Source organism: Alexandromys fortis, unplaced genomic scaffold (genome assembly GCF_014885135.2).
Source record: "Alexandromys fortis isolate MF-2015 unplaced genomic scaffold, M_Fortis_MF-2015_v1.1 scaffold_197, whole genome shotgun sequence".
Classification (NCBI taxonomy): domain Eukaryota; kingdom Metazoa; phylum Chordata; class Mammalia; order Rodentia; family Cricetidae; genus Alexandromys; species Alexandromys fortis.
In genome coordinates, this window is record NW_026068072.1 from 404,866 (window position 1) to 426,989 (window position 22,124).

Sequence of the window (22,124 nt, forward strand, 5' to 3'; positions counted from 1 at the left end):
CTTTGAAGATGTCCATGAAGACACACAATGCAGTGTGACTGACAGGCGGCTCCTAACGTAGATCCCAAACCTTCCTGTGTGGGTCACCAGTGCCTACACACAGTAGGTCCCCAGACAAACATCTCCCGAGGGAAGAATGGGTAAAATGTGGGTCTTAGCAAGCGGCTGTGAGGCAGGGCAGGCAGCCAGGGCAGGTAGGCGGCTGGCCCAAGTCCTTCAGCACCACGGCCAGCTCCCAGAGCACAGTCCCTGGAAAGGGGCGGGACCAGCTCTGGGAGGGCAATGATGCCGTAGCCCTGGGAAAACAGCAGTGTCTGCCTTTCTGCAAGTATGCCAACTTCTGGGAACAACATATGAAGCCCCTACTGTGTGCCAGAGCCTGTGCTAACACTGAGCGGTCACAGCTCTGAGGAGGTAGGAAACTTAGTGGGACAACGCGGTAGGAAAACAGGTGGCTACCGGATGGGGCTATCCTACCCAGCCTACCCAGCCTACCCAGCCTACCCAGCCTACCCAGCCTACCCAGCCTACCCAGCCTACCCAGCCTGGGGGCGCCAGGAGGAAGGCCTCCCAAAAATCTCATACAGAAGGTGGCAGTACTGTGTCCTGTGCTATGAGTTCTGTCCCTGAACTAATCACAGTTTTATGTCTGAACTTGATTTGAGCCTCAATTTCTTTACCAAACTCCTTTCCACAGACTGGCAAATGACTCAGGGTGGAGGCAATCACCACGCCTAACAAGCTGAATTTGATCCTGGGAACCGAGAGGAGGTTGTTCATGGTGGCAATCATCTGTAATCCCAGCACTCTTTGTAGGGGGATTTGAGACAAGATCTCTGTAGTCCTGGCTGTCCTCAAACTCTCTCTGTAGACCAGGCTGGCTTGGAGCTCAGAGCTCTGCCTGCCTCTGCCTTCCAGGTGCTGGGATTAAAGACGTGCACCCCCATCATCAGACTTTAGGCACACATCACCACACCCCATCAATTCCAGCACTCTTCCAGTGAGAAGGAAGGGGAGGCTCAAGGAACATCTCAGAGGCTCCTAGACCTGGATAAGCCTAGAGTGCGCAGCAGAAACAAGGTTAAGGTAACCCTGCTTTGACAAGGTGGAAGACAAGAACAGACTCCCTGAAGCTGTCCTCTGGCCTCCACGCACACACACATCCTCAGCCCCAGGTACACACACACGCGTGTACACACACACACACACACACAATACAATTTTTCAAAAATTCCTCTCCACATTTATCTAGGTATATACCAGGCGACCATGGGAGCTACCCACAGTGAGAGCAAGTGTAATGTACTCATCAGCGAAGTACAGGCAGTGAATAAAGAGGGCAGGTTTGCTCCCAAGGGACCAACATCAAGACCTTGGCCGCTGCAGAACACACCTTGATGGAGTGGGAGTGGGGTGGGCACTAAAAGAACCTCGTTTGTGTGAAGCCAGCCAGGCCCTAACCTCAGGAGTCTGCTTCAAATGCACAAGTGTAAACTCAGCACAGGGAGAGACTTGGTGGTACAGGGTTCAAAGGCAGCCCCAGTGCAGTGACAGGAGCCGTCCTCAGTTGATCAGCTCCCAGAGCCCAGGATGCTCTCACCGAGCAGATGTGTGGGGCTCATACTGGGGGGACCTCTTCCAGTCACAGGCAGGGGACTAGTGCTGATGGACCAGGTCCTAGCTAAGGGGACTTGCGACCCCCCTCCCCAGTTCTGACCTTCTGAAGAACTCTTCTACAGTATCATATCCCAAGGTGGGAAGTGTGGGGTCCTCCTTACGTTCCAGCAAAGGTTGGGAGAAGCCGGGAGTCGATATGAACTGTTGGCGTTGTGAGGGTATATGGACCGGGAAGAAAGGCCTTGGCCCAGTGTTTTCAGAGGAAGGCTGTACGTTTCAGAGCATCCGTCCCAGGTGACCCTGAGTGTGAGGGTCTCTGAAGAGGCAACACTGTATGCAAAGTTAAAGCCATGTAAAGTGGAAACACACCCCAAGTCCCAAGCCCACAGTTTAAGGTAAGGGGCAATAAGAGCTGGAGGGGAGGTCTCTCTGTGTGCTCCCCATTGGCTCAGCATGTCACAGACATCACCACATCTAACGCGCTCTACCACCGAGACGATTGCTTTACATCTGAGGAAGCTGCACGGATGGGGCTGAGCAGGATGCAGAGTTGTCGGGTGACGGAGAAAAGAGAAGAGTTCCTGGGATGAGCGGGGCCCTGGGAGAAGGCTGGCTGGCTGGCTGGCTGGCTGGCTGGAACGGTCCTAAAATGAGTGGCGGCAGGGGAGAAGCATCTGGGGCTGGGGGAGAGTGGCGCCTTCAGGACACGGCTAGGATGAGGACGCTGCCCCACGGCAGCAGTGAGGCTAGGAAAAGTGCCCACCCATGTCCCCAGTCACAGGGCACCACAGTTTCCAAAGAACCCAGCCCAAGAGCCGGAGCACCTGGTTCGAATCTCAGGTCAGCTATAAGGCTGTTTCCCTTGCTGTCTGTGGGAGGGAGGTGCACTTCTCTTTGTCCTTCCTGGAGCTCATGGCTTCTAACTTTAGACGAGCGTCACGACTTGTGTTTTTGCTAGTTTTCAAAATATTTGGAAAGGGATTTCAGTCTCTGTCTGTCAGGAGACAGGAGGCTCAGGGCAAATCACACACGGGACAGACAGCAGCTGTTGGGGAGGAAGGGCTGGATGAGGGGCAGTCAGACAGAGGACCAGAAGCTCTGACACCCAGAGGCAGAGAAAGCACTGTTTTCAGGAGCCAGCGCCAAGTGCCAGCAGGTCCCAGCTAGTGACCCTTCTGCCACAGACTTGGCCCTGTGGGAGCCAAGGCCCCAATGCTCCCATAGTGCTCTTCACCCTCACGGTCCAGACCAAATTTTCCACCTACAACCCATGCCACCCCCACTGACTTCCAGGTATTTCTAATATCTTCCTCGGCACAGCCTGCATGGTCCCTGTCCTCTTAACTGCCTGGTCATGCTGGCTTCCTTTCTGATCCTCTAAACAGGGCTTTTACGTTTCTGGTTTGGCCTCTCCGCACAGCACTGTCCGACAGAGTTAGGCAGGCTCCATTTGTAAGTATAGATTCTCTACAGCCAAAAGGAATTAAATTTAGCCGTGTACCCCGCTTAATCCCACAGGTTCACAGCCAGACCTCAAGGTACTGACAAGGCATGTCACGGTCCTTTCTGCACTATGCCTTTGAAATCTAGAGACGACGGACTTGGTAGCCACCTGTGGAGAGCACCTGGCTACGTTGTCCCCAGCCTGTCCCTGTCACCATGTTCTGCAAGTGGCAGTCCCCAGACAGCCATCTCTTTTTGTTTCTGCATCAGCTCCAACATCTTCTCCAGGAAGCCCGCTTTAGCTTTAACCACCCTCACAGGGCCACAACCCATCAGCACCTTTAATGATGCCCCGTGGCACTCTGGGGTCAACCTCTTGCTTCAAGGCTAGGGCACTGTCTGTCAGAGCACTGGCTCCGCTGTGTGCACGCTGGAGCACACAGTAGGTATTTAAGAGGGCGGAGGAGAGGTGAAGGGAGTGGGCCGGGAGCCTCTGGCTGCCTACTTCATTTCACATTCTCATGAGTGATGAGAGGCAGGAGGCTAAGGTATGCACGCGCGTGTACGTGCACGCATGAGGCGATGTGTGTGCACACACGTACATGTCAACACATACACACACCCCTCCCCACAACTGCTGAGGAGCAGAACCGAGGACGGGCCTCCTTTCAAAATCAGTCCACATGGAAAAATGGCTGTGACAGCACAAAGCCAAGACTAAATCAGCAATGGGCCGATTGCCGAGTGACAGTTACAAATGATCTGATGTGGAAAAGACGGGATCAGATGTGTGCAGAACAAGGGCCACCCGGCGCCTGCACATGCCAGACAACAGGCTGCTTGGGGGACAGGTGGCTCCCCAGAGCCTGGGCTCAGCATGTGGCCCGGTGAACTAGGACCCGGCCTGCCTGCTCAGGGGACCCTCAAACACTCTACACTGGGGCAGACCCCACCCCCACCCCCCAAAGGGCACCCAGTGCTTAGCTCAGGGCACTGAGATACGGCTGCTTCTAGCATGTTACTTCCAAACGAAAGCAGAATGCTGCTTTTTATGACAGGGAAGAGGGTGTCCACAGCCCAGCTCCTGTGCCGTTCTCAGAACGCAAAGAGAAGCAGGCTACTTGGCACCATTAGAGACTCCACGACGGCCTTTGGGACAAGCCTCTCCCCTAACAGGGGAGGGAGGCTTGCAGACCCATGTTCTGTTACCTGATACAAAATGTCACCCCCAAAACCCCCACTCAAAGTGTTCTGTGAGGTTAGATCCAGAGAGGCTGTGTGGCTTCTGCAGGGGTGCCCAACAGTTATGCAGTAGGGCCTCAAGCCAGGCAGGCGGGCACTGAACGGAAGGATGGCTGGGCCTCTATGACCAAATTATCCGGGGTTCTCACCCACCCCACTGCACCACATAGTTCAGCACCTCAGCCTGACAAACTCTGGCACAGTGGGCCACAGAGGGCTGAACACACATCTCCCACGACAGGTAGGGCAGGGAGAGGAGGATGGCTTCCTCCTGGGTTGTCACCTGTCCTTGGGGCTGAAGGGCTGGGAAGTCCTGAAGGAGAGGTGCCCCTTGCTTCCTCTAGTAGCAGCTAGGCAGAAGACCCATCCCTCAGGCCTCTCATACCCAGAAGGGCAAGCTACAGAGGCTGTGGAAGGAAATAATTCGTCCAAGGTCACCTGGTGGGCCTGGACATGAATCCATGCCTACTTGACTCTGAAGTCACTGAGATCGCTGTACTAAGGGAGATCTTGAGCCTGTAGATAGGCACTGGCTTCTACTGGCATGGGCACTGGGATACTTTCAAAGGTCACTGTCCTGGCCCTACTTAGTTGCCATGATGTAGGTCAAGAGGCTGATGCCAACAGGGCCATCTAAGGCCAGTGAACTTGCCCTCAAATGGCCAGCATAGACATGTACTGTGGGAGTCCCTTCTGTGTGCTGTGATTACCATTAATGAATAAAGGAACTGCTTTGGACCTGTAGCAGGGCAGAACTTCCCTAGGCAGGGAAAACTAAACTGAATGCTGGTAGAAAGAAAGGCGGAGTCAGAGAGAAGCCATGTAGCTACCCGAGACAGACGCTGGAACTTTACCCCACCCGAGACAGACGCTGGAACTTTACCCAACTTTACCTGGTAAGCAAAGCCACGTGGCAATACACAGATTATTAGAAATGGGTTAAATTAATATGTAAGAGTTAGCCAATAAGAAGCTAAAGCTAATGGGCCAAGCGGTGATTTGATTAATACAGTCTCTATATGGTTATTTCAGGTCTGAGCTGTCAGGCGGTCGGGAAACAAACAAGCAGCCTCCTCAACAACCATGGTGTCCTACTGACCCAATTTCTATATCCACAAAGTACTACCACCATCTGTCCTGGTAGGTTCGGCTCCAGGAAGCACAAAACAGCTCTCCAGCTAAGGTGCAAACTCCAAACTGACTTCCAATCCAGCTCTGCTACTCACCGGCAGGGTGGCCCTAAGTCACAGAGTCCCTTGCTGCCTCAGTGGCTGCAAAGGAGACTAATCTGGTTGACAAGAGCACTCGGGTGTCACCCTTGGCTCTCAGAGACTACAGGGATGAACACAACAATGAAATCAGGGATCTGTCCATAGTGGCAATGAAGCAGGGGGGAGGCCAGGGACTTGGTCCATCAGGTAGGCAACTCCTTAACTCTCAGAGAGAGGAGGGGGCTCCTCGGGGTACATTCGATGAACCTTCTTTTAGGGGTGGGGATGGTTCAAGACAGGGTTTCTCCATGTAGCTTTGGAGCCTGTGCTGGAACTCACTCTGTAGACCAGGCTGGCCTTGAACTCAGACTTGAACTCTGCTTCCCGAGTGCTGGGATTAAAGGCATTTGCCACCACTGCCCAGATCACTGAACTTTTCAAAGCATCTGCGTGCAACAGACTACAAGACCCACAGAAGACGAGGCACACACCAGCAGCCTGAACCTCAGGCCTTGACTTCTGGGAGCCACTATGCAGGACTGACAGCATCCTGGAAAGGAGGCCACCTGACCAGACATCTGCATACTCCAGGGCTAGGGTAGCCTTGGTACAAAGCCCAAGCATGCCCAGCAGAGGCTGGTGGGGCTAGAGAGCCAGGCGGAGTTCAGCAAACCACGGCAGACGGGGAACCACCACAGAGAAGGTGCCAGGAATGAAACTTTAGTCCTGTTCCCCATTACCCCCTCCTAACCTCGCTGGAGGGGGGGGACTGTTACTATCCTGATGTTCTAGGAAGAAGGATGGAGGCAGTCACATGCTAGTCTTGAAACTGTAAATCCCCTGCCTCAACCTTCTGAGGGCTGGGGCTACAGCTCTTCCAGCTTAGACAAAGGGTCTGAAGTCCAAAGCATGGGGCCAGAAGGGGCTGTGTGGGCTATGTGCAAGAAAGGACACAGGCTAGAGATACCAGGGGTCCTTGGAGGCCGGGTGGGGCCCTGACCCCTCACCTGCAGACAAGAGAGCACCGTGCTAAAGGCACTGGGATTCCCCGTCAGTCTGGAGTTTTCCCATCTGCCAGAAGTGCAGGCTTGGCAGGACCACTGATCTCTCCGTGCTCTGGCTTCCCCATCTCTAGAAAGAGATTCATGACAGACCAATCTTACAGACTGGGGAGAAGTAGTTTGGTGCACAGCAAATACTAGTCCTTTATTAAGGAAAAAAATGCAAAGGGTTGTAGGTATGGCTTAGTAGTTGAGCATTTGCCTAATGTGGTCTTGAGTCTAATACCCGGCACTCAGATAAGAGAAACCAAAACGCAGAAGCCTAAGACCGTGTCCAGCCAGTATGGGAATGGTTTGGCCACTGGGGCATCTGCCTTGGTAGGTGCCAGGAAGAGGGGTGGCAGCAGCGGCACAGCTCAGCCTTGCCAGGGCACATGCCAGCACGAGCGTGCGCGCGCGCTTGTGTGTGTTGCTGCAGCAGCTTCTATGCAAACATGTTAATTTGTTTTCATTTTGTGTTTTTTTTCCTTCGCAGGATAATTGGGTGAGTTTGAAGTCTTGGCGAGGCTGCTGATTATAGCTGTTTGGGTGGTGCCCTCACGGGGCTTGGGCCCTGCCTCCTGCCTCTGGTAGAGCAGACGCAGTGGGGTGTTTCCTGGGGACTTGGGGTGGGTTCTGAGGGCTGGAGGGCTGACCTGGGACCTCTGCCGTGCTCCCCGCCCAGACAACACAGCATCCATCACTGAAGCGTGTGCGCCTCCCTGCGCACAGCTTTTCTTTGTGTTGCTGACTGCATGCAATTAAAAAAAAGAAGAAAGAAAGAGAAATGTGGCTGGCACAGTGGTGCATGCCTGTCATTCCAGCATCTGGAGGTTGAGGTCGGAGGAGTCCAGGAGGCCCAGCACAGCCTTGGCTTCGGTGACTTCTAGGCCACCCCAGGCTACAGTGAGACTCCGCCAAAACAAACAAAACCCAGAAAAATAGCTTTCCACTCTCATCTCTTAGTCATCAGAACCAAACCAACCTCACAGCTCACATTTCTGAGGGCAAGAGGCCGTTGTTCTGGTGGGAGGTGGGTGCCTGTGTTTCCCACTCCGGAGAGGGGTGGTGGCTTGGATCTGAGCTCCCCTAGGAGCCCAGGTGACTTTAGTCACTCTCCAGATTTCTGAGTTTTCTCTCGCCTGGGATCCCCTGCCTTGCCTTACAATTCAAAGCCAACGGCTGGATAGATATCACAAGAATTGGGAGCCTCAGAGTCCAAGCTGAAGTTGGGGCTCTTTGTCCTGTGGGGATCCTGCACTTGACCCCCATCCTTGGACTCACAGCCTTGGCACTGCTGCTTGTGTCTGCCCACATCTCATAGAGAGGGGCCAGTGTCTGAGGCTAGGCCATCCTGTGTCAAGTTGTAACATTTGACTACTCTATCCTATCAGGGTTCATAACGGCCTGGCCCCATGGTGACACACAGTAGGCCCAAAGCAAATGAGGTGATTGGTGGTGGAGGCTCTGAATTGGGTGGTGGTTGTGGGAGATGACAGACTTCCGGCTGGTTCTGGAGGTGGTGGGCAAACCTCTGAGAAGGGGTGGCAGCTGGCAGCACCCTTCCCCTGCTGAGACACACAACAAAGGGGCCTCTATCTCTCTCTGAGCATTTGTTCCTGGCCTGGCTGGGCCACACCACCCTCTCCCCGCTCTGCTGGTCGTCCAGCCAGCTGAACAGACACAAAGGCCAGTGTGTCCCTGAGCAGCCAGCCTGGCCCCAGAAGACCCTGCGCACAGAGGCTCAGAAGGGTCCAGGGAGGCTGTGTGGTGTGGGGTGAGGGTCCCCATTCAGGGTGTGCAGTGTGGGGTGAGGGTCCCCATTCAGGGTGTGCAGTGTGGGGTGAGGGTCCCCATTCAGGGTGTGCAGTGTGGGGTGAGGGTCCCCATTCAGGTGCAATGGGGAGGGGACAGAGGACAGGAAGGATTCTTGGTTTCGAGTTCCAGCTTCTGCACCTCCTAGTCATATAATCCTGGGGGCCAGGGCAGAACCTCGGTTTCCCTTCTGTTGAGAGGGGTCTATGACAGTGACATATCCAGCCACCTGGGCTGTCAAAGAGTTCAGGGAACTGTTCCATTTGGGGGACAGAAGGTAGGCAGGGTAGCAGCCTCTTGGGCTTAAGCATCCATGGGCATCTCTTCATTTTACTTGGGAAATTGACAAGTAAACCAAGCAACCCCCTCCCACGCAGCAGTCCCAAACTGAGGGCACTGACTCTCAGGCCAGGCTGAGGTCCTGTCTTTAGTGGTGGTATGACAGAGACCGCTGTCACTAAACACCTACTGGACACAGGGACCTAGGGCAACCGCCTCTCTTCCCAGTCCCACAGCTGCCCTGAAAGGGTGGCAACAGGATAGCACCACACTCAGAGTCGAGCCCAGCAAGAAGGGCTCAAATCCCTCCCTGTATATAAGAGGTTGTTCACCCTCAAAGGGTCTTACAGTAACATGAGAAAATCCACTCATGATGTCTTCGGGTCCAGCAAGCTTGACATCTTGACCAAGGGGATATTCCCCAAAGGCCCAGGGTAGGAACTGAAGCCCACAGGTCGTGTCCTGGTGCCTGGCTATATAGGAGGCCGGCAACCATTCCAGCAGCAACACTACGTAGGCTTTGTAGGCCATGATCTCACAGACCCTGGAGACAGTCTTCAGCAGGATTTTATTTTCTTATTTCACTTCTTAAGACTGAGGACCAGAGCCCTAGAGGACCTGCAGCCTGCAGGGGGTGGGGCCAGAGATCCAGGCCGGCCTCTCACCTGCTCATCGCCCCTGTTGACCCCTGGAACTCTGACCCTTCTGCACAGCAACTGCTTCCCTGCTGTCCCCTGAGCTAGGGCAGCCAAGTGAACAGCAGAGTACCAGTAATTAAGACGACGCACCATCCGGGTGCCTGGGAACGCTGTGGAGTTTCCCTTTTATGTTTATAGCAATTGTATGAAAATGTGCGACACGGAGCGGCACCAGCTGACAAACGAGATGAGACAGACAGGATTCCGGGCCGGCTTTTTTCTGGGCCTGATTGGCATTAATTGTGAGCGTTTACAAAGCACAACTCGGCGCCTGACATTTGCTTCAAGCGAACGTTTCCCTTCTAATAGTTTTAATGATTACATCGGGAGCTGGTGATCACCACAGGGTGGGGGAGGCTGTCTGGAGCCTGACTTCCCGGCTACCTGCTGCAGAAGGGCTGTTGCCAAGTGCCAGGTTTTGGGCACAGGAAGGAACCACAGTGTGGGCCTAGCTGCTGGCACCTATGGTGTTGCCAGTTTATAACACTGGGGAGTCCCAGCGCTGGGGAGGTGAGCAGAGAGGGGATACTGGTCTGGCTTTGGCTGGAGGCTCAGCTCCTCATGGACTAAGAAGGACCCTACAATTGCTAGTTGTCTTACTGTGTGACTTGTGGCCAAATCCCTTCTGAACTCCAGGCTTGGTCCCCTTACCTGCCAAGAGGGGTAGGAATTCATTCAGACCAGGATTCTGCACACAGCTCTGGCCTGTCTCCAGATGTATCACCTTGGAGAACCCCTTAATCTTTAGTCTATTTCCCTTACCTGAGCTGAATTTAAGGTGATTTCTAGACCTAGGGAAAAGGGGTGTGGGGAAACTGAGAATTCCCCACATCCAAGGCCCTACCTACACAGCTTCCTCCCCGGAGAAAAGGCTGTGAATCCTGACTGACTCAGCAGCTGGCTCACTCATCCCCGGGCACTAGGGAACTTACGCGTTCACACAGGCACTCGGGAACTTGCTCCCTCATCCACAGGTACTCGGGAACTTAAGCACTCACACAGGTACTCGGAACTTACGCGGCGCTCACACGGGCACTCGGGAACTTGCTCGCTCACATGGGCACCCGGAACTTACGCGCTCACGTGCAAGCACACCCATTCACTCGTGCACTTGCTGGACTGTGTTTGTTTGCTCACAGATCTGTGTGCCCACCCACTCACATGCCTGCCCCCTTACACGTGTGTCTGCTTGTCATGCAGCCACCCCCTCACATACTCACCCAGGAATTCCCAAAGACATCAAGTGCCCCATCCGGAACCTGAGAAGGCAGCAGGGGACAGGGCTAAAGGCATCTGCAGGGCCTCCTTGACAGGGCGCATGGCTGCACATGAAGAGATGACAGCTCTAAACACACTTCATGTGTAGAACTCTGTCATCCTTAGCTCCAATTTACAGTTGGAGAAACTGAGGCACGGTGAAGGGGAATCAGACGGCATCAGAGGCGAAGCCTCTCAGAAGTTGCCAGACCAGCCCCCCCCCATTGCCTTTCTGTTGTGGTAAGGACTTGACTGCACAGCCAGTCAGGGCATCAGGGCAAGAGCCCCAGAGGACACGGCAATTAGTGGTGCTGTCGGCCCCATGACCAGGGTTCCATTTCCTAGAAACCCATCTCTCTTACACACATGGCTACATGCTAAGTCTGGCCAGAGGTCACACGGAAGGCCCCCACCAGGTGCATGAGAAGGGCATCAATTGATACACACAGAAGCCCAGAGATATGAAAGAAGCCAGTGGGGTTGGGAGCGGTTGGCTGAGCACTGGCCCTGCCAGGTTCACTCTGCAGGAAGTTCCCAAGATGAACCCCACTTCTGTACTGGCTTCAGCCGAAAACTTCTGACAATATTTTGAGGTAGTTTGGGATTGCAGTGCGGAGAGAGGGGGAAAAAAAAGGGGGGATTTTTTTTTCTCTTTTGCATATGGTGGCACAGATGGGCCCATGATCCGTAAAAACTGTCTGCAATTAAACTCCCACTTTGCATGGCTGGATATGTCAGTCGTCTGAACCATGAGTGGAGGGCTCCGCACTGACAGACAGGAGCTGTGGGGGGGTGGGGGAGGCAGATTCCACAGGATGGGCAGTAGCCCAGGAACCTAGGACCGGGGCCTGATGGATGACTGGATGGATAGGGAGAGACAGTGACCATATCAGCTCTTTCTCTCAGAATCCACCTTGGCGTTTACCAGATAGCCAGGAAGCTGGGTGGGGCCTTGGCTAGCGCTGGGTACCTGGCTTGCAGGGCAGTGATGGAGAGTAAGGCTAACCATGGTCAGATCCTGCCAGGAAGCAGGCCTGAGACCTGGGACAGGTGGGCAGGTAGGTGCTGCTTGCCACAATGAGGGTTCCTTGGCCACAGTGTGCAGGGGCAGGGCCAAGGAGCCAGAGCTGCAGCCCAGTTGGCAGGGGGATGGAACACAGTGCCAGGAAGAGCAGCCAAGGGTCAGGCCCGGCGCACTCTCATCCCCGGAGGAATTGCTCCAACCTCCACTTAGGGGAAGCAGGTAGGGAAACCAAGGCAGGTGCCAAGACACTCTTAAGGACCCGAGTCGGCTCTGCCCCACTACCCCATGTGTCGGCCTCCTCCCAGTCCTGCTATCCTGGGCTCCTAGTGCTCCAGCTGCTGCCCCGGGATGCTCCGCTGTTTGGGTTAACGAATGCCTCGTTTGGCTTTGGGACATCCTGAGATCACTAATAATTGTCCCATGATGAAAGAAATAAGGCCCTGATGGACCTTTTCCTGCCCACACCACGCTGCGAGAAGAAAGTCATAAAAACAGCTTGCTATCTCAGCTACTGAGGCTCCGACTAGATGTCACTGCTAATTGGGTATCACACCCTTGTCTTGTTCTCTCAGAAGCTAAATCAAGAAAGCGCCACCGCTGCGGACTAATTATATCTCCGGCCTGCAGCCTGCAGCTTGTCTCTCCCTTTATTGAGTTAAAAAATGGTCACGAACCTTCATCTTTCATCCCCCCCCCCCCAAGTGCCGGGCCTGCACTGTCCTCCGGGCGAGGCTGTTCAGGTGCACACTGCACAGAAGGTCAGTAAGAGGCCTCTGAGACAGGCAGAAGGGCTGTGGAGAGCTGAGAGGGCCCCTGCCCCAGGTACGTACATGCTTCACGTTCTCCCTCCCCAGCCACTCCCCTGTCAGGCCTGGGCAGAGAGGGGGAACGCTGGGCTCTCGCCACTTAGCAGCTGAACCCCGTGGGTGCTCAGGGGCATTTCTGCCCTGTAAGCATGCATGCATTTACTCAGCCTACATGGATATCTATCTGTGTACTAGGCTCTCCTTTCTACAGCTTCGAGCAGCCCAGAAGCAGGTAGGACCAAGCACACAGCACCCTGGCTGGTAGAGGTACTAGATACTGAGATAGTACCTCATGACTCCCCTGCTCAAAGCTGCCACCACCAAATGCCAAGGCCAGCATTTGGCTCCTCCCAGTCCCCCCTCCAAGTCACCGAAACAGTCCCCCAACCGCCGTGCCATCTCTGCCTGCCTCGAACATCACCAGTCCCGCCCAACAGCCATGCTGTCCGTGCCACACACACCACTCTTCCCAGCACGGCCATCAGCCCGTAGGGCTTCAGAACACATGTCAGGCAGCTCACCTGGGGGGCTGTCACATCTGTCTGACACCCCCAGGCTCGGCCTGAGTCCCAGGTCTGACGTGTGTTAACCTATACTGCTAGACTGTGCTGAATGAACTTCAGCTTCTTCATCTTTGAAATGGACCAAGTCCTTCCTAGAGGCCCAAAGAGGCGTGCGGGTGCCCTGGGGGTGATGAAGCGTGTCCAGGAAGGACTCAGTAAACACTAACTGTAAAGAGCTACAGGCACTCTGGGACTGGAATGGCGGACAGTACCCACCCCTCACACTTATACAGTGCTGAAAAAACCCCTATACTCAAGGAAGGCCCCCACAATCTTCAGCTGCCATCCCATGGCCCTCGGACGGCGGGGGACCCTGAGCTCGTTAAGGCCAGGCAGCCAACCTGTTTTAGCCCATAGGCTCTGATGACTGATGGGCGCTGGCTGCCCAGAGCGCTGGAAGGAGCCCAAGGTCAGGAAAAGAACGAGGCTGGGGAAGAGGGCAGCGATTGATTGGCGATGTCTGCCAAGGACAACCTGGCAGAAGGGGAGTCAGGCCTGCCACAGGACTTACCATCCTTGACATTTTTAAGGGACGTGCTTGCGTTTGGGGAGAGATGGGGGGGCAACTCACTCAAGGCTGTGCAATATGTGAAGAAATGGCTAGTCTAAAATAGGTCTCTTGGCTCCTGCTCAGGCATTTTCCCAGGACAACCTGCCCGGCCCTGCCCTCCACAGAAGACCCTGCTCACCTGCCATGTGGCCCTGGCCTGAGCCCCCGATTCATCTCACTGAGCCTCACTTCTCCACTTAAACAACAGTGATAAAACTGCCTTTGGCGGGACAATGGGGCCTTAAGTGAGTGTCCCAAAGCTCATGGAACACACAGCAGATGTTAACAGTGATTCCCACGACAGGCAGAGGAGTTTAAAGAGGACCAGAAAGCAACAGGACCTCCTCTTCCATGGAGCCCTCCCTGCTCTGTTTCTCCTCAGCCCCTACATGCTTTGAGAGAGCTGAAGGCCCCAGGGGCAGGGACCAGGGCCATCTCACCCCAACCTCCGGCTTGCTGGCACAGCGGTGGCACACAGTGAATCCCTCTCCCGCAGTACTCAGGACTGGCCATCTTTGGTCTCCAGAGCCAGGAGCGGAGAAGCCCTCTGGCTGGGCAGCAACAGTCATTTCCTGTTCACTACCCACCGGCTCTCATTTTAGCCAGGCCTCACAGCCTTCCTTCTCAGGTGGACTCTGGGCCTACCTGACAGATGAGGAGTCTGTGGTCACACAGATGGTGACAGTGTATGGCCTCAAGAAGCTGCTACCTCTGCCTCCATCGGTGCCAAGCTTGGCGCTGGCGCCAGATGTGAACCTGTAGTACTGATGGTGGGACTCCTTCCTCCCAGGGAGGCTCCTCTCCCCTCAGATCCTGGGTCATTAAGTCTCCAGGAGCCCGTTCACTGGCCTCACCTCCCGACCTTCCAGGCTATTGTCCCTGTGCTTCTGTACACTAACAGGAGTTCCTGGGGGGAAGGGGGAGAGAAACAGTTGCTAGAGGTGGGGCACTAGCTTGTTTTGGAGCTGAGATAACTGGCCAAGACCTGAACCTTGCTCATGCATCCCCATAGGGTCCTCCACACACAAACCTTTCCTACCCACAACCCATAGGAGAACTGCTATTGCCAATAGCCTACCAGGAAACCGATTTATATGGGAGCACACACATACCCAATGAGGAGAGAAACTAGGGTTCCACCCCAGATGAGCCTAAGGACCCCAAGGCCCCTGCTGACCTCCCTAGTACCTAGACCATAAGGAAGCCCCTCTCCCCTTGGACCACATGGGCCCCTTAGCTTGGACGTCAAGATGATCCCTTCCAACACCCCTAGTGGTTTCTCTCTCGTTCACCCACTCTCCCCTCTTAGTAGCTGTCCTTCCATGCTGATGATGCTCCCTCTGCCAGCAATACCTCCAGGCACCCTGGGGTTGTCTGGAAGCCCCCTCCCTGAACAGATACTGCCGTTCACTCCTGGGGTCCCCTCCAGCCTTGCTCACACCCAATCTACCAGAAATTCTCTTCTTCCTGAGGACAGGGTAGACCAGGGGTCTCTCATCAAGACTGAGACTACGCGTCTATCCAGGCAGACTAGAGACAGGGCAAAAGAATCAGTCCAATTACCCCTCCTCACTGCCCATGTCCCCACTCCCACCCTGACTACAGGAATCCACTGCCCCCCATCACCTGCCACTCCCTGGCTGTGTGACCACAGGCACGAACTTATCCTCTGTGTCCCCAGTGAAATAGATCAAGGGTCGGAGAGGAGCTATCTATTGGTCATCTGGCTCCTCAAGGCCTCTATTTCTCCATCTCTGAAATGGCACTAACTCCACCAGGGACGGCTAGGAGAGCCCCACCAGCCACTGTCTTGGCTAGCCTTTTGTTTGAGGCTCGCAGTAGGCCCTCAGCTGTTTCTCAACTAAGCAATCAGTGGTCCAGGTGGAAGGAATGCACACGCACACCCCCGACAGCCTCCACCCCTTCACAGAATCCCTCTCCCCACCCCCAGCCCGGGCAGACAAAAATAGTCATTAGGCAGATTTCAAAAGATGTCAGTAGCTTATAATTATAGCCGACAACCTTCTGAGATAAAAGTGATTACCTTGGATGCAAATCGCTTAGCAACCAATCAGGGCGGCGGGCGGCGCCCGCGGAGGTGACCGGCCGGCAGCGCAGCCCTCCACCCTCGGCCGCACCACCGCACAGGCGGCGAGAAAGCGCACAATAGCTCTTGACACGCAAATGGGTTAACACAATAAAGGCGCTCCGGCCGGTGCTGGGGGGAGAGCGGCAATTCCTGGCCCGCGGGAGGTAATAAAGCGGCCCTTTTGTGCGCGCCTCCTCGTTCTCACCCCCGCCCAGCCCCAAGGAATCGCTGCCTGATTGAATTACGGTTCATGAATACGAGCTGCTTGCCTGCTTCCTCTAACTGGGGAGGGTTGGTAAAGCAGAGTGGGCAGGAGGGAGGTTGGGGAGGGCGCCCTGGCCAGGCCTCAGAGCCCCCTGGCACTCAGATAGGAGCCACGTGTGCTCACCATGTGGGATCACCACGTGGGGGCCCCCTTGCTGAGGCGCTGGAAGGGTAGGGGGACCCCAGCCCAGAACCGGGTCTTCTGCTTTGGGCTCCAAGACACTGTGAGAGCTGGAGATTCTGCTCATAGCAGGTATAAACTGCATTTATGGAAGACTCTGTATGCTGTGGCCTATAGTGAGCCCTCACGGAATCCCTGCCACGCCCCTGGGAAGTGGGTGCTGCCTGTGCTCTTCACAGATGAGGACACCAAGCCTCGGCAATTCAAAGCCATGCAGCAGGGTCACTCAGTCAGGACAGTCCCAGACACAACCACGCCAGAGTACGGTTCTCTGCAATAAGATTCTCTGGGGAGCTTCAGGTTTCTTATCAAAAGCATCAGGCAACCAGGCAGGGCCTGCACCTAGCCCAGAACAGCTGAGAGGCTCCAAAGCTCAGGGCATTGGACAATGCGAGGAGGAACCCTTACGTGGAGGCTGCCTGGAGAATTTAAAAGGCTGTAAGGGTGCTGCTCCTTAGTACACCTGCGTTGTCACCTGACAACTCCAGGGCCACCCTGCCCCGTTCAACCCACAGACAGCTCTGACACTCCTCTGGTACAGCCTGGATTATCTATTGGCCCCTTTGAGTACTCATGTGCCATCTCCCTCAGCTGTGCCCCTCACCTGCTGCTGGGCCACAAGCTCCACCCACTAAAGTGCTGTTGCCATCTGTAACCCGGCCTTCCATCGGCAGAGCCTGCCAGGAGCTCTGGGTGGCTGAGGTCCCTGAGTGACCCATGGCCATCATACGCCCCTCTAAGCAAGCCCGGGGGGTGAAGCAGATGACACCGGAGCTGGCAGGTGGGTTTCATGCAATACAGTCTTCCTGTCAGGGCTACAGAAGGGCCCAGCGGGTGAGGGCACCAGGGTGAGGTCACCAGGCCTAAGAAGATGCCACTGTGCTCAACTGGTGGTATCTCACCCACGAACCCATCCGAGGGCAGGGTGTCGCCCTGCGGATCCTGAAGCCGGGGTCACTGAGGCCAAGCCACTGCAGCTGCCTGGCTGAGCACCTACAAAAAGACCATCAGTTCCTTGGCTCGAGCCTCTGGTTTCTTAGCCGCAAAATGGGTCACGGCACAAGCCACTCCAAGCAGCAGCTGAGATGCTGCGAAATGCCTGGCACTCGGGAAGACGCTGGGTAAACTGGCACTCCTCCCCCTGCTTGTCGTCTGGCGCTCACTGCCAAGCCCAGGGAGCCGAGGGAAAGGAACAGAAGGAGTTGCCCAACTCTGACAGCCTTTCCCTCCGCCTTGGCTGAGGGAGTGTAAATACTACACAGAGGGCCTCCAACCGCCTGTGTGTGTGTCTCTGGCGCGCACTACAAGTTTGTTTCTAAACTGGGAAGTGTCGAGAGGCCGTGCAAACAGCACTGTACCCACAGCCTCCCCTGCTCCCCCAATCTGCTGTTGCTGCGCTGTCCTCAGAAGCTTGTGTTTAAGGTAACTGCTTCCGCTGGAAATACCATCACCCTATCAAACCCCAAAGCGCCCGCCCCGGTATTTATTAACCTGTTACTAGAAGGTACTGGGAGGAGGATGGGAAAGGCTGTCAGTCCAGAGAGACCAGGCCTGGCTTCTTCCCCCTCACCTGCCCCTCACTGCGGGAGCAAAGACACCAGTTCTCCCGCCATTCCTAGGAATCTGACTGCAGCTGTTTCACCCACATCTGACCCTGGCAGTCTTAACTGGGACGGGCATAGACAAGGCAGCAGGACGTGACCTAGGAGTTCTCTGAGCTCCGACTGTACAGGGCTGCTGTGTGTGGGGAGAGGGGGCTCTTGCCTCCTCACCCATCCCCCTGGCCCTGGCAGAGATGGACGCATTCAGACCTTGGCTCCCACCGGCCCTGCATTTGCTTAATCAGCATCCATCACACTGCTTGTCAAAATCATCTTAAACACCGGAAGGAGAATGGCTTAGGCAGGAGTCCCAGCTGAGCCAAGGCCCCTCACCTTGGGGTTGAATAGCAGGGAGGAGGTTCCCTGGGCAGACACAGAGACCTGCAGACACACTGACCAGGAAGGTCGCAGCTCCTCTCTCTGGCTTGGAGCAGAACATCCCCATTTTCAAGAGAAACAGCCTGCTTTGGAGGCTGCTGAGCCTGCTTTTCTCTGGGGACCCTGGGAACTTCAGCTGCTGGCTGGGTACATGCTGGGGTTCTCCGGGGCCTTCTTTGAGTGGGAGGTTGCTCTTCTGGCGGTTATGGGCTCCCAGGGGACACAGGGCAGAGTCTGGAACACCTGTCCTTAGGGCCAGGAAGCATCAGCAGGGCCAGCTGGCACTGCCTCCCTCCCCCACCTGAAGTGTTGACTGCAGACTGAGGTCATAGGACTGCGGTGGACAGGACGAAAGGAGTTGGCCTTCACCTTCCACTGCTCGACGTGCAGCTCTGCTCATTCTGGCTCTGGCTCAAGGCTAGCTGCGTGTCACCACCATCTGACATCAGAGGTCAGGCAGTGATGTCACACGCAGCCCGCTGGGAACATGCTGTCTTTCTGAGTTATTTGTAACAACAGAGTCACAAATGTCTCGCCTCAGAGGACACGATCCCCAGACAGAAGTTTTGGGGCTCCCCATCTCTGGCTTTTCAAGATCTCAAAGGTTGCTTTGTAGCCCCTCCATGCTGGCCCACCCTGGACGTCCCCAATCAAGCCCTACAGAACTACAAGAGTTCAGGGTAGAGCCACTCACTACCTTAGTTAGCTCCATGGGTGGGGTGACCTTTCCTATGGCATGTCCCAAAGCCAGCAGAATACCCACCAGGAGTCCCCACCCTCCACTACAGCCAGTTCAAATAAGTTATGTGGGCAGGACAGGGCGAACAAGAAGCACTGCTGCCTCTGGGCGCTCAACAACCGAGGCTCCCTTGAGGACCAGTCCAGATTGCCCGACTGCCAGAGGCTGCCCCCAGCTCAAATCCAAATCCCCGTGCCCCTTAACTCACTGTGTGTTAGCCACGCAGGCGAAAGGTACCAAGTCTCAGAGGCCACGACGCTCCAATCTGCGGGTCGAGGCCATGCAGGAGTGCTAAAGATTGCCCGAGGAAGCCGATGCTTTTCTTCGGGTGGGAAGGGGAGTTGTCGGTGAGGGCGAACCCCACGCCCGAAAGCGCCTTCCAAAGTAGGGGAAGGGGGTTTCTCTGCTCAGCACCGGTCGCGTCCGCCCGGGACCCCAGCCGCTCGCGCGCTCAGGCGGCGCATCCTCGCCGGAGACCGTGCTCCATACGTCCGGCGGGAGGCGCTGCGCCTCCCTCCGGGGCCCGGCTCACCGCGGCAGCTCTGCCCGCGCCTCTCCCAGGGCGCCCTCTCCGTCCGCGCTGGGAGGCCGGCAGCCGCGGCCCCTCTCGCCAGCTCCAGCTGCAGCCTGTCTTTGTTGCTTCCTCTCGCTTGCCCGCCCGCCCTCTGCTTGCAGTTCCCGGGTTTGCCCGCGGGTGAAGAGTCCGTCTCCTCGGAGGATTGCACGCACCTGCAGCGGCTCCGGCTCCTCGCCTGGCGTGCACCGGCCCCCGCAGGTTGCAGAGAGCAGCGCCGAGAACGCACCGGCCCCTCCTCCTCCCCCCGCTTCGAGCCCCGGGTGTGGGGGGAGGGGAAGCCGGCGAACAGCGGCAGTGGCAGCCGCAGCGAACGGTAGAGGCTGGGATGCAGCCTCGCGGGCCTTGGCGCTGAGGACCAGCAAATCCAGCTGGCGCAGGGCAGACTCGAGGATGGAGAGCCGTGCACCCGGTGTGGGGCTCGAGCGCTGCTGCAGAGGCGGTACGGCGGTCTCTCCCGCACCCGCAGCCCCGGACGGCTCGCGGCGCTCCCGGGGCTCCTGGGGCCGTAGCCTCGCACCTCCCAGCACCCTCACCTAGCCTCGGGCCCGCCTGTCGGCCCGGCCTGGCCGGCGCGCGCAGCCTCTTCGCCGACCTGCCTGCCCGGCAGTGCTGCCCGCTGCTCCGCTCCGGCGCGACTGACAGGCGCGAGCGCCTGCTGCAGCCGCTGCGTCTCGCCCCCAGCCCGCCCCCCGCATCACTGCCCAATCAGCAGCAGCCGAGAGGCGGTTACCACGGTGACGCGGCGCCGCGTCCTCCGCGAGGCGGGGCCGGGGGCCGCCACGCGTGCTTTTCGCGGCAAAATTCAAAGGCCGGCAGGGCGGCTCTCCAACCTCTTTCCCCAAGCAGGGACGAGGAGGGGCCTGTTCCTGAAGGACTTCAACTCCCGGCATGCAGTGCGCCTAAACCCGGTGAAGGGGCACCGGCTGGGAGCGCAGAGCATGCTGGTAGTTGTAGTCCCTTTTTTGAGGAACTAGGGTTGGAAAAAGTGTTATTTATTGAATGTCTATTTGAGGGTAGGTAGTGTGATAAGTGTACAATCTGCATTATTTTTTTTTTACTCTTGGAGCCGACCTTATGAGGAGTGTGTTAAAGACAATAAAAAAATTGGAATGCACAAGGGTGCACAAGTGTGCAGGGCCCAGTGTCAATCCTTAGGACAACACACACACATACACAAACATACAACACACTAACACACCTAACAAAGTGCATATTATCCCTAATCTTCAAAGGTGTGAGATCAGCATTATGACATACATTTTACAGTTTGGTGCTTTTTCTCAGTTTACTGAAGAAACTAAGGTGACAAGATGTGCAGTGTCCTGAATGTTTCGTTCCACGGGTGTTTGGAGCTGCTGGTGGAGGTTTGGCATCAGTGCTGAGATCTGCGGAACACAAACTACATGCTTACATCTTTGTAAGCTACATCCCACAGAAGTATACCATGACCCCGGGAGGCAGACATCAGTATTCTCTCAATATGTCCTTCAGGCTGGTCTCAAATTCCTAACTTCAAACAATCCTCCTGCCTCAGCCTCCAGAGGGCTGGAACTGTGGGCACAAGTCACCATACCTGGTGAGGCACCACGTCAGATAGGGAAACTGAGGCACAGTGTCACCTAAGTCTAAGTAGCTGCTTCCGTTCTTATTTCCTGACAGTCCATTCTTCTTTACAAATGGGGACACTGGATCCTGGGAGAGAGAGTTTCCTCCATTGTGAGGTGTCTGTCACAAAACAAGTGGACATCCAACTTTGCAGGCAGAACCTCCATGTTCCTACAGAAACATAAAGCACTGGAGATACCCCTCCCCCAGTGTCCATCTCTGGCTTTATCTTAGTGATGTCTGGGGTCCCTCAGAACTTGCTTGCTGCTGACCTTGGCCATTTATCTTCAGGGCTCGGTGTCTGTTCCCTGTCTGTAAACTGAAAAGACAGGACATTTTATTCCCCTGTGCATCAGGCTGGCGTGCGGGCACACAATGGGTTACTGCCCAGAAAGAAGAACACAGGCATTCAACAAGCATTAGCAGTGGTCCTCCACTCTGGAGGGCTAGCAAGCGTATCCCAGATCCTGTGTGGATTCTAATCAGGCCTTAGCCTACTTTTAGGAGCCAACCAACCCCTTCCTAGAACCTGGGAGAAGCACTGGCAAGGGACCTCCAGGGCAGGCCCAAGTAGGCCACCCGTTTCTTATCTAGGGCAGAAGCTGGCCCCGTTTCCGGTCTCAGGGCAGCACGGTGAATGAGGTTCCCAGCAGATCCAGGTCTCCATACTTGTTCTACTTCTTAGTGGCTGCCTGGCCTTCTTCCCCTTCTCTCCTGCTCCCTGAGTGCTGGTGGGGGTGGAGATTTACCTGGAAACACAATCAGCTGCCAGCTGCTTCCCCTCTAGGCCAGCTGCCAGAGCAGTCCTGACGTTAAGGGTGAGTTGCCCAGGCAACTCGAGGGCTGGACCCAGGGCAAGGACAGGTGGGAAGACCAGATTCAAGCCGGGACAGGGTGGGAGACAATGACAGCCGAGGTCTAGAAGAGGAGAACTGGGGGGTGAAGGTGAACAGTGATGAAGGGGTGAAGCTACGTCAGAGATTCTGTCCGGGCAGGTCACCGTGACAGCCCCTTATCCTGGTGTGTGCTCCTCAGGTTACATGCCCCTTAGCCTTTGCAGCAAACCTGTATGGTGTGGGTAGAATTACCAGGCGAAGAGGGCCACAGGAGTCTCCCAAGGTCACCCAATGACAGAACTGGAAGCC

At 55.8% G+C, this 22,124-nt stretch overlaps 1 protein-coding gene across 1 annotated transcript in view; it reads right to left on the reverse strand.

Moving 5' to 3' along the window:
• Fam222a (family with sequence similarity 222 member A) overlaps positions 1-19,151 on the reverse strand; it is a 48,412-nt gene extending 29,261 nt beyond the window's left edge. Inside the window, exon 1 of the mRNA XM_050121137.1 lies at positions 19,006-19,151. The gene's annotated coding sequence lies outside the window, so the exon portion shown is untranslated. The remainder of the gene's footprint in view (positions 1-19,005) is intronic.
• Positions 19,152-22,124: the final 2,973 nt, after the last annotated feature.